The following is a 14,447-nucleotide window of genomic DNA, read 5'->3' as shown; positions in this document are numbered from 1 at the left end:
TATTTATGTTCCCAAACATTTAGAAAAAAACACTTTGGTAGTAGGATGTTTTGTTGTTACGGTTACGAGGAAAGTGAGTGTAGGAAAGTACCATCTTGCCTGGCATGTTACCCCCATTTTTACATGTATGTCAGTTTGATCTTGCCTGTCTCAGTGAGATCCTGCCAGCCAGGACCCCAGTGCTCATAGTTCGTGGCCTGAATGTATACCTGTGTAGTGACTAACTAGGGTTCCAAGAGATTCCTATGGGTGGTCATATTTCTTTTGCCACCCATAGGGAGCTCAGACAACCTTTACACAGGACTGCCACTGCCTCCCGAGTGAAATAACGCACACATTATTTCACAGCCATTTTCACTGCACTTCAGTAACTTATAAGTCACCTATATGTCTAAGCTTCACTTGCTGAAGGTTAGGTGCAAAGTTACTAAGAGTGAGGGCACCCTTGCACTAGCAAAGGTGCCCCCACATAGTTCAGGGCCATTTCCCCGGACTTTGTGAGTGCGGGGACACCATTACACACGTGCACTACATATAGGTCAATAGCTATATGTAGCTTCACAATGGTAACTCCGAATATGGCCATGTAACATGTCTAAGATCATGGAATTGTCCCCCATGCCAAATCTGGGATTGGGGAGCCAATTCCATGCATCCCCGGGTCTCCACTATGGACCCCGGGTACTGCCAAACCAGCTCTCTGGGGTTTTCTCTGCAGCTACCGCTGCTGCCACCCCACAGACAGGGTTCTACCCTCCTGGGATCTGAGCAGCCCAGTCACAGGAAGGCAGAACAAAGCATTTCCTCTGAGAGCAGGGTGTTATACCCTCTCTCTTTGGAAATAGGTGTTAAACGCTGGGGAGTGGTAGCCTCTGGAAATGCATTAAAGGGCACAGATGGTGCACTCCTTGCATAAGCCAGTCTACACCGGTTTAAGGAAACCCCAGTCCCTGCGCGAAACTGGACAAAGGAAAGGGGAGTGACCACTCCCCTGTCCATCGCCACCCAAGGACTGGTATCCAGAGCTCCGCCATCTTGTTTCCAGAGGTGTGAGGGCACGTTGGAGGCCTGAGTGGCCAGTGCCAGCAGGTGACGTCAGAGACCCCTCCTGATAGGTGCTTACCTGACTAGGTGGCCAATCCTCCTCTGAGGGCTAGTTAGGGTCTCTACAGTGGGCTTTTCCTCAGATAACGACTTGCAAGAATCCAGCAGGACTCCTCTGCACTTCTCTCTTCGACTTCTGCCAAGGATTGACCGCTGACTGCTCCAGGACACCTGCAAAACTGCAACAAAGTTGCCAGAAGACTACCAGCGACATTGTAGCGCCTAATCCTGCCGGCTTTCTCGATTGTTTCCTGGTGGTGCATGCTCTGGGGGCTGCCTGCCGTCACCCTGCACTGGAAGCCACGATGAAATCTCCAGTGGGTCGACGGAATCTTCCCCCCACCAAACTTCAGCTTCACCAGTACTCTGGGACCCCTCTCATCCTGGCGAGCATGGCCCCTAGAACACAGGTGGTGGACCCAAGTGACCCAGACTGTCCAGTGGTCCAACTGTCCAAATTTGGAGGAGGTAAGTCCTTGCCTCCTCTCTTCAGACAGTAATCCTGTGCACCACGTGGACTGCAGCTACAAGGGCTTCTGTGCACATTTCCAATAATTCCTGCATGCACAGCCGAGCCTAGGTCCCCAGCACTCTGTCCTGCGATGCTCATTTCCCGGAGTTGATCTCCGGTGTCGTGGGACCTCCTTTTGCAGTGTTGAGACTACCGCTGTGTTCAGTCTTCTTGAAACCTGTGTTCAAGGACTTCTGCGAGTGCTTCCTGCTTGTGCGTGGGTTCTCTACATTGTTGAGGGCCCCCTCTGTCTCCTCTCCCAAATGGCAACATCCTGGTACTTCCTGGGCACGGGCAGCATCCTTTTTCTCCAACCGCAAGTCTTGCAGTTAACAAGGCTTGTTTGTGGTATTTTGCCAAGGAAACACTTCTGCATCCTCCAGCATGCCGTGGGACATCTTCTACATGAAGAAGAACTTCCTACCTCCTTTCGTTGTTGCAGAATCTTCAGCTTCTTCCAACCGGAGGCAGCCATTTTGCACCTTCATCTGGGTTTCTGTGGGCTCCTGCCCCCCCTGGACACTTTCGCGACTCTTGGACTTGGTCCCCTTCTTTTGCAGGTCCTCAGGTCCAGGAGTCAGTCTTCAGTGCTTTGCAGTCTGTTGTGGTCTTTGCAAAATCCGATATCATGACTTTAGTGTGTTGCTGGGGAAATAGTAGTACTTTACTCCTACTTTCCAGGGTCTTGGGGTGGGGTATCTTGGACACCCTTAGTGTTTTCTTACAGTCTCAGTGACCCTCTACACACTACACTAGCCTATGTTTATGGTTTGTGTTCCCCCTAGGCCATTTGCATCGTATTGTACGCTACATTGTTTGCACTACTTTCTGACTGTTTTACTTACCTGATTTGGTCTGTGGTGCATATTTTGTGTATTTTACGTACCTCCTAAGGGAGTATATCCTCAGAGATATTTTTGGCACATTGTCACTAAAATAAAGTATCTTTAGTTATGGTAACTATGAGTATTGTCTTTCTTATTATATAGTACATATATGATATAAGTGGTATTGCATGAGCTTTGCATGTCTCCTAGTTCAGCCTTGGCTGCTCTGCTACAGCTACCTCTATCAGCCTATGCTGCTAGAACACTACTACTCTACTAATAAGGGATATCTGGGCCTGGCCATGAGCCATGGGAGGAGGGACCACTCTCTCTCACCAACAGCCTCAGGGTCTCTCTACCTGCAGAGCTCCACATATCCAGGAGAGGCCCAGAAAACAGAGAGAAAGAGGCGATGGAAAAGTGCAATGTTATGTTGATGGCAGCAGGAGCATGGCAGTGTCTATAGTCTAATGCTGGTCATTGCCAATGTCCAAAGTTATCATACCAAAAATGAAATTGTAATGAAATCGTATTCTAACATTTATATAATTTATATAATTTTACTACCCCCTAAGTGGCCGCTGAAGTGCTTGCCTCCGCAGGTAGCATTGAAGGGCATTGCCTTTTTTGGGCATCACTTAACCTGATTACAGCACCCACGAAGAAACAAACAATGAATGAATTATATCTTCCACTGAAATAATGGCTTTTCTTATCGTACAAATACCCATGCATTAAAAAACAGTGTCTGGTTTAAAGGGGCGAGATAAATTAATACAACTCTTCTTAGAATAATTTATCTGTTGGTGTGTGGCATGCACTTCCATTGGCTGCTGTTGTCACAGCTACTGGATTACAGGTGGACAGAAGACAGTGGCACCTCTGAAAACAAAAGCAGAGATTACCTGAGTATTTACATATCAAGCCATGCACGCATTATCAGAATAAATCAAAATTTGCAGTCAATAATCTTTTGCTTTTATGGATATAAAAAGCTAAGAACCACAAAAAAATTCAAAAACAAGAAAATCAGTTGTAAGTTTCGTAAATAGGAAAATATTCCACAACAAAGCCAGGAATGATAGTCAAAAAAACAGAAAAAGTGTACAGTTCATCACTCAGTGTTAATAAAATTAAGTTATGAGGAAGACAATAGTAATACATGATCAAAACAGCAATACAAATGTTAACATCTCCAGAGACGCAATGCTTGTGTAAAGAGTGGAAGTGACGATCAAATTGAAAATATATTAGAAGAACACGACTTCAAGAGTTCATTGTGCAATTATAGTGTTTGTCACAGAAAGGAACCCCTTAATTTCACTCAAACCCCGAAATGATTAAATGCATTAACATTCAGACGACTGTATGCCCTGAGTAACATGTTAGCTTAAAAATAAAGGCTTTAGGTCGTACAAAACCCTTTAAAAATCTTTGTATGGCAGTTAACTGTAAAAAACAAAAAAAAAAAGGAAACAAATTAAATTACTTTAGGCAATACCTTAATAATAACATAAAATATTTACATCAACAAGCAGCATGAGAGAATATGTAAATGGTTTCCATTTATAACATACACTGACTATATGAGGCTTGAATGTTTTTTGCTGTCACGCCAATGAACAACAGAGAGATAGCCCATCCGTTGATGTACTTCAATTTGTCAAACAAGCATACAAATCTGTGACTGAATGTTGCAACCTGTTCTTTACTGGTAGGTTGTGTGCATGCCAAAAATCTCTGATCATTTACCGCATGCTCATTCTTTTTATTTCTTTAGTTGGTGCAAGAACGCTTTCTGAACGACCTACGCAGAAGCACCTGGTTAATTACGTGTGAGTAGTTTAGTGCAAAGAATTTTTGAAAATGATAGAGGTTTAAGGATGGCAGTATAATTTTAAACACGCGGGGCAAGGCACTATTTTGGCGTGGCTCTACTGTTCCTAAAATAATTAACAGGCGTTTTTGGAACATTGTTGCTGCGCATTAGAACTCACAAGACATTTACACTCTTAAGGCACTTCAGTGCATTATAAAGGTTTAGCACTTAAACGACGGTTACAAAACACTAGTCTCTACACAAAACAATGCTAATTTGAAAGTGCAAAATAAGTTTTCAGGAATGGTTTTCTACAACGACAGGGTCAATGCAGTGTTGGGATCCAACTGTTCAGAAATTCCAACTCCAAATTCATCTTGATGGGCAGTGTACAGATATGGCACCATCCTCTCAAATGTTTCTCTTCACGTTCAGCTTTCAGTAAAATTGGGTTCTTCATTTGATTAAAAGCTGGCTCTGCAGACACAAAAAACACATTATTAAGACTGCAGAGCAGCTGCTGGAAAAACAGCGCATATTACTGATGGTCACAAAGTTGTTCGGAATAGACATGCTTTATTCCTTTTTGCGTAAAGAAAAATTGCACCTATCTGAAACAACTTTGTGAAACAATGCTGAAATCAATATATGAATATTCATTGTTTGCCGCATACTGATTAACTTTTATGAAAAAGATAAACCTACCTTTATGATGGCTTTATTACTGCTAGGCCCCACCTTTTCCAATTTGGATGAACAATGATATATAGGCCCTGCATTTTATCAGTAAACTATTCCTTCTCAAGGAGAGGAGAGCCCACTCATAGACAGATACGGCAAAAGGTCTCCAACAGTTTTCAACATACAGTAAAAACGCCTTGTGTGCGGATCATAGTCAATGAAGCACTAGCTGGAACTATCTCTGGGGGTACCATGTGTTTCTGGAGTCCAGTAGTGTGACAATAATTGTCAGAGGCTGTTCTGTCATCAATGGGTCCCTTAAACCACTGGAAAAGAATAAGCGATCTTGCAAACATACATACATTAAGAAAATGGTAAAGCAGTTAGCACTTATATTCAATTTATGAGGGCCTTTGGAAAAAAAGAATCGGAGGGGAAACTTATAAAGCAACTTCCCAAACAGGTGTTCATCGTACTGTTTCCCTGACAGTTTAGGCATCTTTTATCTAATGACAATAAAAATGCCTATCAAACAGTTAGAGATGTCACCAGTACATTTTGGAAGATATCCTTGTCCTAGTCTTTACCGAAACTCAGTCAGGGACAGATTTCGATTTTGTAAAAAGGCACTCTCACCCACATTATTGTGTGGCATGCTTCCTCACAACCAGACAGGCTCTACCCCACTTTTTATTTAGAGAGCACTTGGTGATAGATGTTTTGGGATCACAAAAAGGTAAAATCAATTATGTTAACCGCTCAAATTGTTTACTACTGAGGTCAACCTAGCTAAATTAAAAATATGTGTGGGGAGTAATTAATGATCAATCACTCCATCCACAGTTCAACATGCTTCAGCTGGTCATGCTCAGCTACACAGGCCTTCCAGCTTTCGTCAAGACTACTCTGCCCGCCAATTCTCTTGTTTTAGTGATGAGTTTTTGTTGTAGGAAGATACACTCATTCTTCATTCATGCACAGGTTACACTAGTGAGGAAAATGTCACCGCTGTTAGCTGATGAGGCTCGTGGTTGGAAGCGAGACCTGGTGGTTTACCAAGTGATGTTGGTCTGTTGGCATGAAACAAATGATCACACTACTATACAGCCACAGTACAATTGTTACATTTTTACAGGATCGTGCGCACGTGATGCACTGCATTCTCAATTAAGAAGTGTTGTGCCAACCTCATATCTGCAGCCCTTCGAAAAGAAGGCGGTAGTGTTCACTAGGGGGAAACCCTGTGCTCCATTTATGTATAAATGTACTGCCATGTGAGGCCACTTTTGGCACATCAAAACATCATACGAAGTGCTACCCCAGTCACCCAGAAGCTGTGGTTAGAGTCCAGCAGACCTGTATGCCCTCTGATATGGTACATACTTTTATCTATGGTTGTATTCGCTCCTGAGATAGTTATAAGCGGGATGGACCCTTGTGTCACACACTGTCATAGAGGCACTATAAGCATTGTCATTGTGCCGGGAGAGTAAAGTACAACTTAGACTGGCAGAAGTTTAGCAGTGCATCAATTCAGTGTTTTCTTTATGTACAACTCCAAAGGAATTACCCAGCTATCGACCTAAGTCAGGTCCCATAATTCCTGAATTTTGGAGAACAGAGACACCAGTTATATAATTATTGTGGCCCTTCAGACGTCGAACATCACATTGTAAATGTACACGATGACAACACTGAACACGTACGTGCTAGTCTGTTTACTTGAATTTTGTTTCTCCTGCCCTCACTGCGTACTGCAAAAGGTTTTTTTTCGGGACTGAGTCAAAAAAGGCCCTAACCACCACCTCGCTGGGGTGGTTTTAGCGTGTAACCTTGTTGTTAACCTTTGGAATAGCAAATCAAATTTAAGTATAAGCCTCCTAAGTGGCCACTCAATAAAGGTTATATAGAGCATCTTTTATGCTCACTTAATAATAATGATAACCAAACCCATAGAGTATCAAATGATTTGAATACATAATTTGTGATGGACATTTCATTCGAAACAGATTCTATGTTGTTGGAAGGAAATGTCTTAGTTCACTGTTGTGATGTGGGTGATGTAAGACAAATATAAGATATATATGATAATTCTGATATACAAAGTGAAGAGTTGATCCCATTGTAGGTAGAGGCTTAATCAAGGTGTCACGACCATTCGAGGCAGAATCATTCAACCAGGTCATGTGGGTGTTGAACCTATTCGCCCATCTTTGTTCCTTTTCCAAAAGAATTTCTGATACGTCTCTACTTGGGAATCAATTGTGACACTTGTTCAAGGACTGCACATGGGAAATTGGTCTGAGAGTGGCCCATGTTAATATAATGGTTGACCATTTCAGCAGTGGCATATCTGCATGTTATAAAACTTCAAAGTTTCACTCTCCAGTTCCTTATTTACACGTACCGCATGCCACAGGGACAAGCAATAGGGTAACACTGCATTTATGTAGTTACAGATAGTATATATGAACTGTATCCATTCTCTAACCAGACTAAAGTCTAATCTCTCAGTGGCTTTGTGAGGTGGTATACTTTGCAAACTCCACAAGGAAAATTACTGGATACAGAGGTAAGCGTAAAAAATAGCTGTCTGGATCCTTTCCTCAGTCATCCTATGGGTCATTGAATGAACCAATACATATTTTAGATTTGTATCTCTCCTGTCTGCACACACATTTCTATCAAACCTCATATCACCATTTTTTAATTTCTTTCAGTTCTGATTGATGACCTTCTTCACCTCATTCGAGATTGGGGAGTAACTGGTCTCACACACAAGCTGTCAACTCTTCTCTTTCCTTCTGTCACAATCAATAAAAGCCTCTCTGTTGTTGTTCCAGGCACTTTTCCGTGCTTTCAGTATTATGACTTCTGGGTGGCCTCTGTGTCTCAGTTTACTACTGAGACGGTCTACTTTGATGAAATCATCTGTCTGGAAACAATTCCAGAGTAGCCCCAAAAACTGTCCCTAAGGGTGGTTTTCCCATAAGGGACATGGGATGTGGCTGTCAAACCTCAACAGGAACCTGTGTTAGTACATACGATTTCTTTGTCATGAAAGAGCCTTACATCAAGGAAAACAATGGTGTCTTTGTCAATGCAGGAAGTAAACTTGAGGAAGTCATTTTGTCAGTTTTACCACTTAGTAAATGATTCAGCTGTAGCGAGATTCTCCTCTCCATAGGCTCAAAATATCCAAAATGCATCTCTTCCAGAATTCAATGTTATTCTTGAATGGGGTGTTGTCTGACATAATGGTGGTTGGTTCAAAATATTGGACATAAAACAGGCAATTCTGGGGACAAAAGTGCTCCCCGCTGAAGTACTTTTTATCTGTTAGTACATGGTACCCCCAAATAACAAACAAAAAAAAAACTGGTAAGTGCCAGATGCATACACTCCAGTATGAAATGGCTTGGTTTGGTATGTGTCCAGGTAGTCAGATATAGGAGGTCCTCCATTATCCTCAATGTTTCTTCTTGTGGAAGGATAGTGCAGAGATTTCCACAACTAAACCCACAAGTGGATTGACTTGAGGGCTGCACTGAATATCTTTAAGCAGCATCAACAAATCTTTTGTCTCCTTTATGTATAAGGGAATGTGTTTTATTAGTGGTCTAAGAATGTGATTACTGAATTTTGACAGGTCTGTAGGAGCAGGTTTATACTTTTTATCAATGCGTGGAGTTATCACTCTAGCTTTGACTGGCTCACTAAATATTTGATCTGCATGTTTAACCATGCCAGGTAGCATAGGAAGGCATGGATATCTTGAGCGAGTGGAGGACAGAGTGATAAACAGAAAATCCTCTTCTAGGGGCTCAGTGTTCCCAAGCACCCCATGGTATGCTGCTGCCTTGGAAACAACCTGCGTGTATGCAGTAGTGTCCTCTGGTGGAGAAGGGTTAGAAGGGTATAAATCAGGATCATTGTCCGGAAAAGGATCTGGGTCGTAGAGATCCCAAGGATCAACTATATAACCATGCAAATATTGCGAATGAGTTGGTGAAGGTAAAGGTGGTGGGCTAGTGCGTGGAGGCAAAAAAGAAAGTTGTGGTGAATGAGGTGAAGTATGAGCAGGTACTGGATTCTCCTTCTGTTTATACATTTTTGCTGGTGGTTGAGCAGTGTCTAATTGTTCCTGAAAGGCCAGCTTCCTTTTGGTTTGTAGAAGCGGTGCAGTAACTATTCTGCCAGTCTCTTTTATGGATGTGGATCCTTGATTGTCTTTCATCCATAACCTCAAGGATAGGCTGAATCTCAGTGTCCTCATCAGAAGGTCTATAAGATTGTTCATGCAGTGATTTTGAGCTCTGTTTAAGACGGCTTGAAAGTCCTTGCTCTTCTGAGTAAGAAGATTTTTAAGGCTCTGAAGATGGTAGCTTTTTCAGTCCCGAAAATGCAGCCGGTTGTTTAGGCTCCGAAGCAGGGCGTTGAGGATTCAACTCCGAGGAGTGAGGAGGCTTGCTCGAGTCTGATGTAGAACTCTTAATGGATTTACTTGACTCCGATACCGACGGAGGAGTGGCCTTTTTCGATGCCAAACCCGAAGGTCGGTCGACGAGTCTTTTTTCAGGTCGAACCAGGGCTCTCTGGCAGTGGTGTACCCAAGGCCTTCAATTATTTTTTTTAAGAGGGCGTAGGGGCAGACGTACTCACGTGCTGGCCAGCAGTGATAGGCCTATCTTCTTCCGATTCTTGTTCGGAGTCGGTGTCTCTGATGGAGACCGCTGTCTGCGCCTGGCTCATCCTCCATGATGTTGAGATGTTCCGTACTCTTCAACGCGATTTCCAATCTTCTGGCTCTCCGATCACGCAGGGTCTTTTTGGATCGAAACGATCGACAGGCCTCACAATCTTCTTCTTTGTGATCGGGAGAATGACACAGATTACAAACATGGTGTTCATCAGTGCAGGGAAACTTTGCGTGGCTTCGAGGACAAAATCGAAATTAAGTCCGGTCCATCAGGCTTCAATGTGGTAGGCCTGAACAGGGCCGAGGCTCACGCGCCCAGAAGGGCAAAATCTCGTTTCCGACAGTACTATTGGTTCGAGGCTAGGTGGAAACGCGATTGAAACAATACCGACGATTAAGGGAGTTTTCTAAAGTTTCTGATTCAAAATCTCGGAGCGAGACAATATATGTCCGAACCCGACAGCGGAAAGAAAACAATCTAACAATGGAGTCGATGACCATGCGCTGTATAACCGAGAGGCGGAGTCACTCGATCCCGTGACTCCAAAAAGACTTCTTTGAAGAAAAATAACATGTAACACTCCGAGCCCAACACTAGATGGCAGAATAATGCATAGCATGTGTATCTGCAGCTAAACATGCCATCAAACATATATATATCTATATATATATATAGATATATATATGGAAAATGTCATTACCCAGTGTACATCTGTTCGTGGCATGTTCTGCTGCAGATACACATATATGCATATGGATTCCGACATCTAGTGTTGGGCTCGGAGTGTTACAAGTTGTTTTTCTTCGAAGAAGTCTTTTAGAGTCACAGGATGGAGTGACTCCTCCTCTTCGGTTCCATTGCGCTTGGGCATCAACTCAACTGTTAGATTGTTTTCCCGCAGAGGGTAAAGGAAGGAGTGATAGAGTATATAGGTATGAAGTAAGAGATTCCATGCAAATGTAAATGTATATACAGATGTGTTAACTTAAACAACTACAGGCTTCCGGGGAGGAGGGAGGATGCATGTGAATCTGCAGAAGAACATGCCACGAACAGATGTACACTGGGTAAGTGACATTTTCCGTTCTATGGCATGTGTAGCTGCAGATACACATGCTGTGCATAGACTACAAAGCAGTTTGTCCTCCCAAAAAAATAGCTGGGGCTAGCCTGTAGGAGTTGAAGTTGTTTAAAATAATGTTCTTAGAACAGCTTGACCTACTGTGGCTTGTTGTTGTGATAATACGTCTACACAGTAGTGTTTAGTGAATGTATGGGGTGTTGACCATGCAGCTGCTTTACATATTTCAGCCATTTGTACATTCCCTAGAAAAGTCATTGTTGCACCTTTCTTTCGTGTAGAATGTGCCTTGGGAGTAATTAAAAGCTATCTTTTTGCTTTGATATAGCATGTTTGGATGCACCTTACAATCCATCTTGCTAAACCTTGTTTTGTTATTGGATTGCCTGTATGTGGTTGTTGGAAAGCTACAAAGAGTTCTTTAGTCTTTTGAAATGGTTTAGTTCTGTCTATATAGTACAATACAGCTCTTTTGATGTCCAATGTATGTAGAGCTCTTTCTGCCACAGAATCTGGCTGTAGAAAGAAGACTGGCAGTTCCACTGTTTGATTAATATGAAATGGTGATACAACGTTTGGTAGAAACTTTGGATTTGTTCTCAGTACAACTTTATGTTTGTATACTTGGAAGAAAGGTTCCTCAAGAGTAAAGGTTGGATTTCACTTACTGTTCTTAAAGAAGTAATTGCCACTAGGAATGCAACTTTCCATGTTAGAAATTGAATTTGACACAAGTACGTTGGCTCAAATGGCGAACCCATAAGTCTTATAAGCACTATATTTTGCTTCCAAGATGGAACTGGTGGTGTTCTGGGTGGAATTATGCATTTTAAGCCTTCCATGATAGCTTTAATGACGGGAACTCTAAATAAAGAGCTATTTTGTATATTTTGTAAATATGCAGAAATTGCAGTAAGATTATTTTTTATTGAAGAGAATGCTAAATTTGATTTTTGTAAATGAAGTAAATAGCATACAATATCTTGTATTGATGCTGTAAGAGGGTCTATATTTTTAGATTGACAGTAATATAAGAATCTTTTCCATTTGTTTGCATAGCACTGTCTAGTAGTAGGTTTTCTTGCTTGTTTAATAACTTCCATACATTCTGATGGGAGTTGTAAATATCCAAACTCTATGACCTCAGGAGCCAAATTGCTAGATTGAGAGCTTTGGGATTTGGATGTCTGATTTGACCTCTGTTTTGTGTCAACAGATCCGGTCTTGATGGGAGTTTAGAGTGTGGTACTACAGATAGATCTAGTTATGTTGTGTACCACGGCTGACGTGCCCATGTTGGTGCTATGAGTATCATGTTGAGTGAAGTTTGAAGCAACTTGTGACTAGAAACGGAAGGAGTGGGAGAGGGGAAAGCATACGCAAATATCCCTGACCAATTGATCCATAGAGCATTGCCCTTGGATAGGGGATGTGGGTGTCTGGATGCGAAGTTTAGGCATTTTGTGTTTTTGCTTGTTGCAAACAGGTCTATGTTTGGTGTTCCCCACTTTTGAAAGTACTTTTGAAGTGCCTGAAGGTGAAACTCCCATTCGTGAGTTTGTTGGTAATTTCTGCTGAGGATATCTGCCAACTGATTGTCTATCCCTGGGATGTACTGTTCTGAAAGTTGAATTTGGTTGTGGATTGCCCATTTCCAATTTTTTTTGGGCTACAAGGGACAGTTGGGATGAATGTGTCCCTCCCTGTTTGTTGAGATAATACAAGGTTGTCATGTTGTCTGTTTTGATAAGAACATTCTTCTGTGTGAGAAGAGGTTGAAAAGCTTTGAGGGCTAGAAAGACAGCTAATAACTCCAAGTGGTTTATGTGTAGCTGTTTCTGTTTGACATCCCATTTGTCCATGAATGTTGGGATTGTTTAGTTGAGCTCCCCAACCAATCATTGATGCATCTGTTGTAATTATGGTCTGAGGCACAGGGTCTTGAAATGACCGCCCCTTGATTAGATTGGTAGAATTCCACCACTGAAGGGACATATATGTTTGGCGGTCTATCAACACTAGATTTTGGAGTTGACCGTGTGCCTGTGACCATTGTTGTGCAAGGCACTGTTGTAAGGGCTGCATGTTTTATCTTGCGTGTGGAACAATCGCAATGCAGGATGCCATCATTCCTAGAATTTTTATGACAAATCTTACAGTGTATTGTTGATTTGGTTGTATTTGTGGAATTAGATTTTGGAAAGCTTGTATCCTTTGTGTGTTTGGATACGCTAGAGCTTGTTGAGTATTTAGTATCTCACCTAAATATGGTTGTAGTTGTGCTGGTTGAAGGTGTGATTTTTGGTAGTTTATTGAGAAACCTAGTGTGTGTAAGGTTTGTATTAAATAACATGTATGATTTTGGCATTGTGTACGACTGCTTGATTTTATTAGCCAATCGTCTAGATATGGAAAGACATGTATATGTTGTCTTCTTAGGTAAGCTGCCACTACTGCCTAGCACTTTGTGAATACCCTTGGCATTGTTGTTATTATTCCAAAGGGTAACACTCTGAACTGGTAGTGTTTTCCTTGAATGACAAACCTGAGGTATTTTCTGTGGGCAGGATGGATGGGTATGTGGAAATACGCATCCTTGAGGTCTGAAGCTGTCATAAAATCTCGTTTTTGTAGCAGTGGGATAACATCCTGTAAAGTTACCATGTGAAAATGTTCTGACAGGATTTAAAGATTGAGGGGCCCGAGGTCTAATATTGGCCTGAGGGTGCCATCTTTTGGGGGAATTAGAAATTATAGCGAATAAACTCCTGTTCTTATCTGAGACTGTGGAACTAACTCTATTGCTTGTTTGAGTAGTAGAGATTGGACCTCTTCTTGTAACATGTGTGTTCTGTGGTTAGTTTGTGAAACCTTGGTGGAATAGCTGGAGGAGTGTTCATCAATTCTAGGCAATAACCATTGCGGATAATTGATAGCACCCAGTTGTCTGTGGTGATATTTTGCCAATGTGTGTGGAACTGCTGTAGTCTTCCCCCCACAGGAGAGGTGTGGAGTGGAAGGGAGTGAGGGAAGTCACTGTTTTGGGTGTGTTGCAGGCTGCTTAGAGGTCTGCAATTTTCCTCTATTGTCCTCTATATGTGCCTCTAAATCCACCTCGTTGGTACCCTGTTTGGTAGGGTGGTTTTGTTTGGGAGGTTGATGCCTCTGACAGCTGTGGTCTTAAACCACCTCGAAACTGAGTTTTACGAAATGACCCTCTATATGGTGTAGAATAGAGTGCACCCATTGCCTTAGCTGTGTCAGAGTCTTTTCGTAGCTTTTCTATTGCTGTGTCTACTTCTGGCCCGAAAAGATGGTTTTTTTTTTATCAAAGGGCATGTTTAACACAGCCTGTTGTATTTCTGGCTTGAATCCAGAAGATCTCAGCCATGCATGTCTACGAATAGTGACTGCTGTGTTGACACTCCTTGCAGCGGTATCTGCTGCATCTACGGCAGATCTTATTTGGTTATTTGTAATAGCTTGCCATTCTTCCACTACCTTTTTTGTGCTCTTTGGGGGGATGCTGTATTATATCTTGCATCTCGTCCCAATGGGCTCTATCATAATGAGCTAGTAGTGCTTGTGAATTTGCTATTCTCTATTGGTTAGCTGCTTGGGACGCAACCCTTTTCCCGGCAGCATCGCATTTTCAGCTTTTCTTATCAGGAGGGGGTGCATCTCCTGAGGACTGACTATTTGCTCTCTTCCTGGCAGCACTAAC

At 42.3% G+C, this 14,447-nt stretch overlaps 1 protein-coding gene across 1 annotated transcript in view; it reads right to left on the bottom strand.

Annotated features, from left to right (window-relative positions):
• Positions 1 to 3,397: 3,397 nt before the first annotated feature.
• Positions 3,398 to 14,447, bottom strand: part of RELL1 (RELT like 1) — a 142,086-nt gene continuing 131,036 nt past the window's right edge. The window contains exon 8 of the mRNA XM_069202120.1: positions 3,398 to 4,738. The gene's annotated coding sequence lies outside the window, so the exon portion shown is untranslated. The remainder of the gene's footprint in view (positions 4,739 to 14,447) is intronic.

The sequence above is a fragment of the Pleurodeles waltl genome, chromosome 1_2, assembly GCF_031143425.1.
Source record: "Pleurodeles waltl isolate 20211129_DDA chromosome 1_2, aPleWal1.hap1.20221129, whole genome shotgun sequence".
NCBI lineage: Eukaryota > Metazoa > Chordata > Amphibia > Caudata > Salamandridae > Pleurodeles > Pleurodeles waltl.
This window is presented reverse-complemented; position numbering and strand designations above follow the sequence as displayed.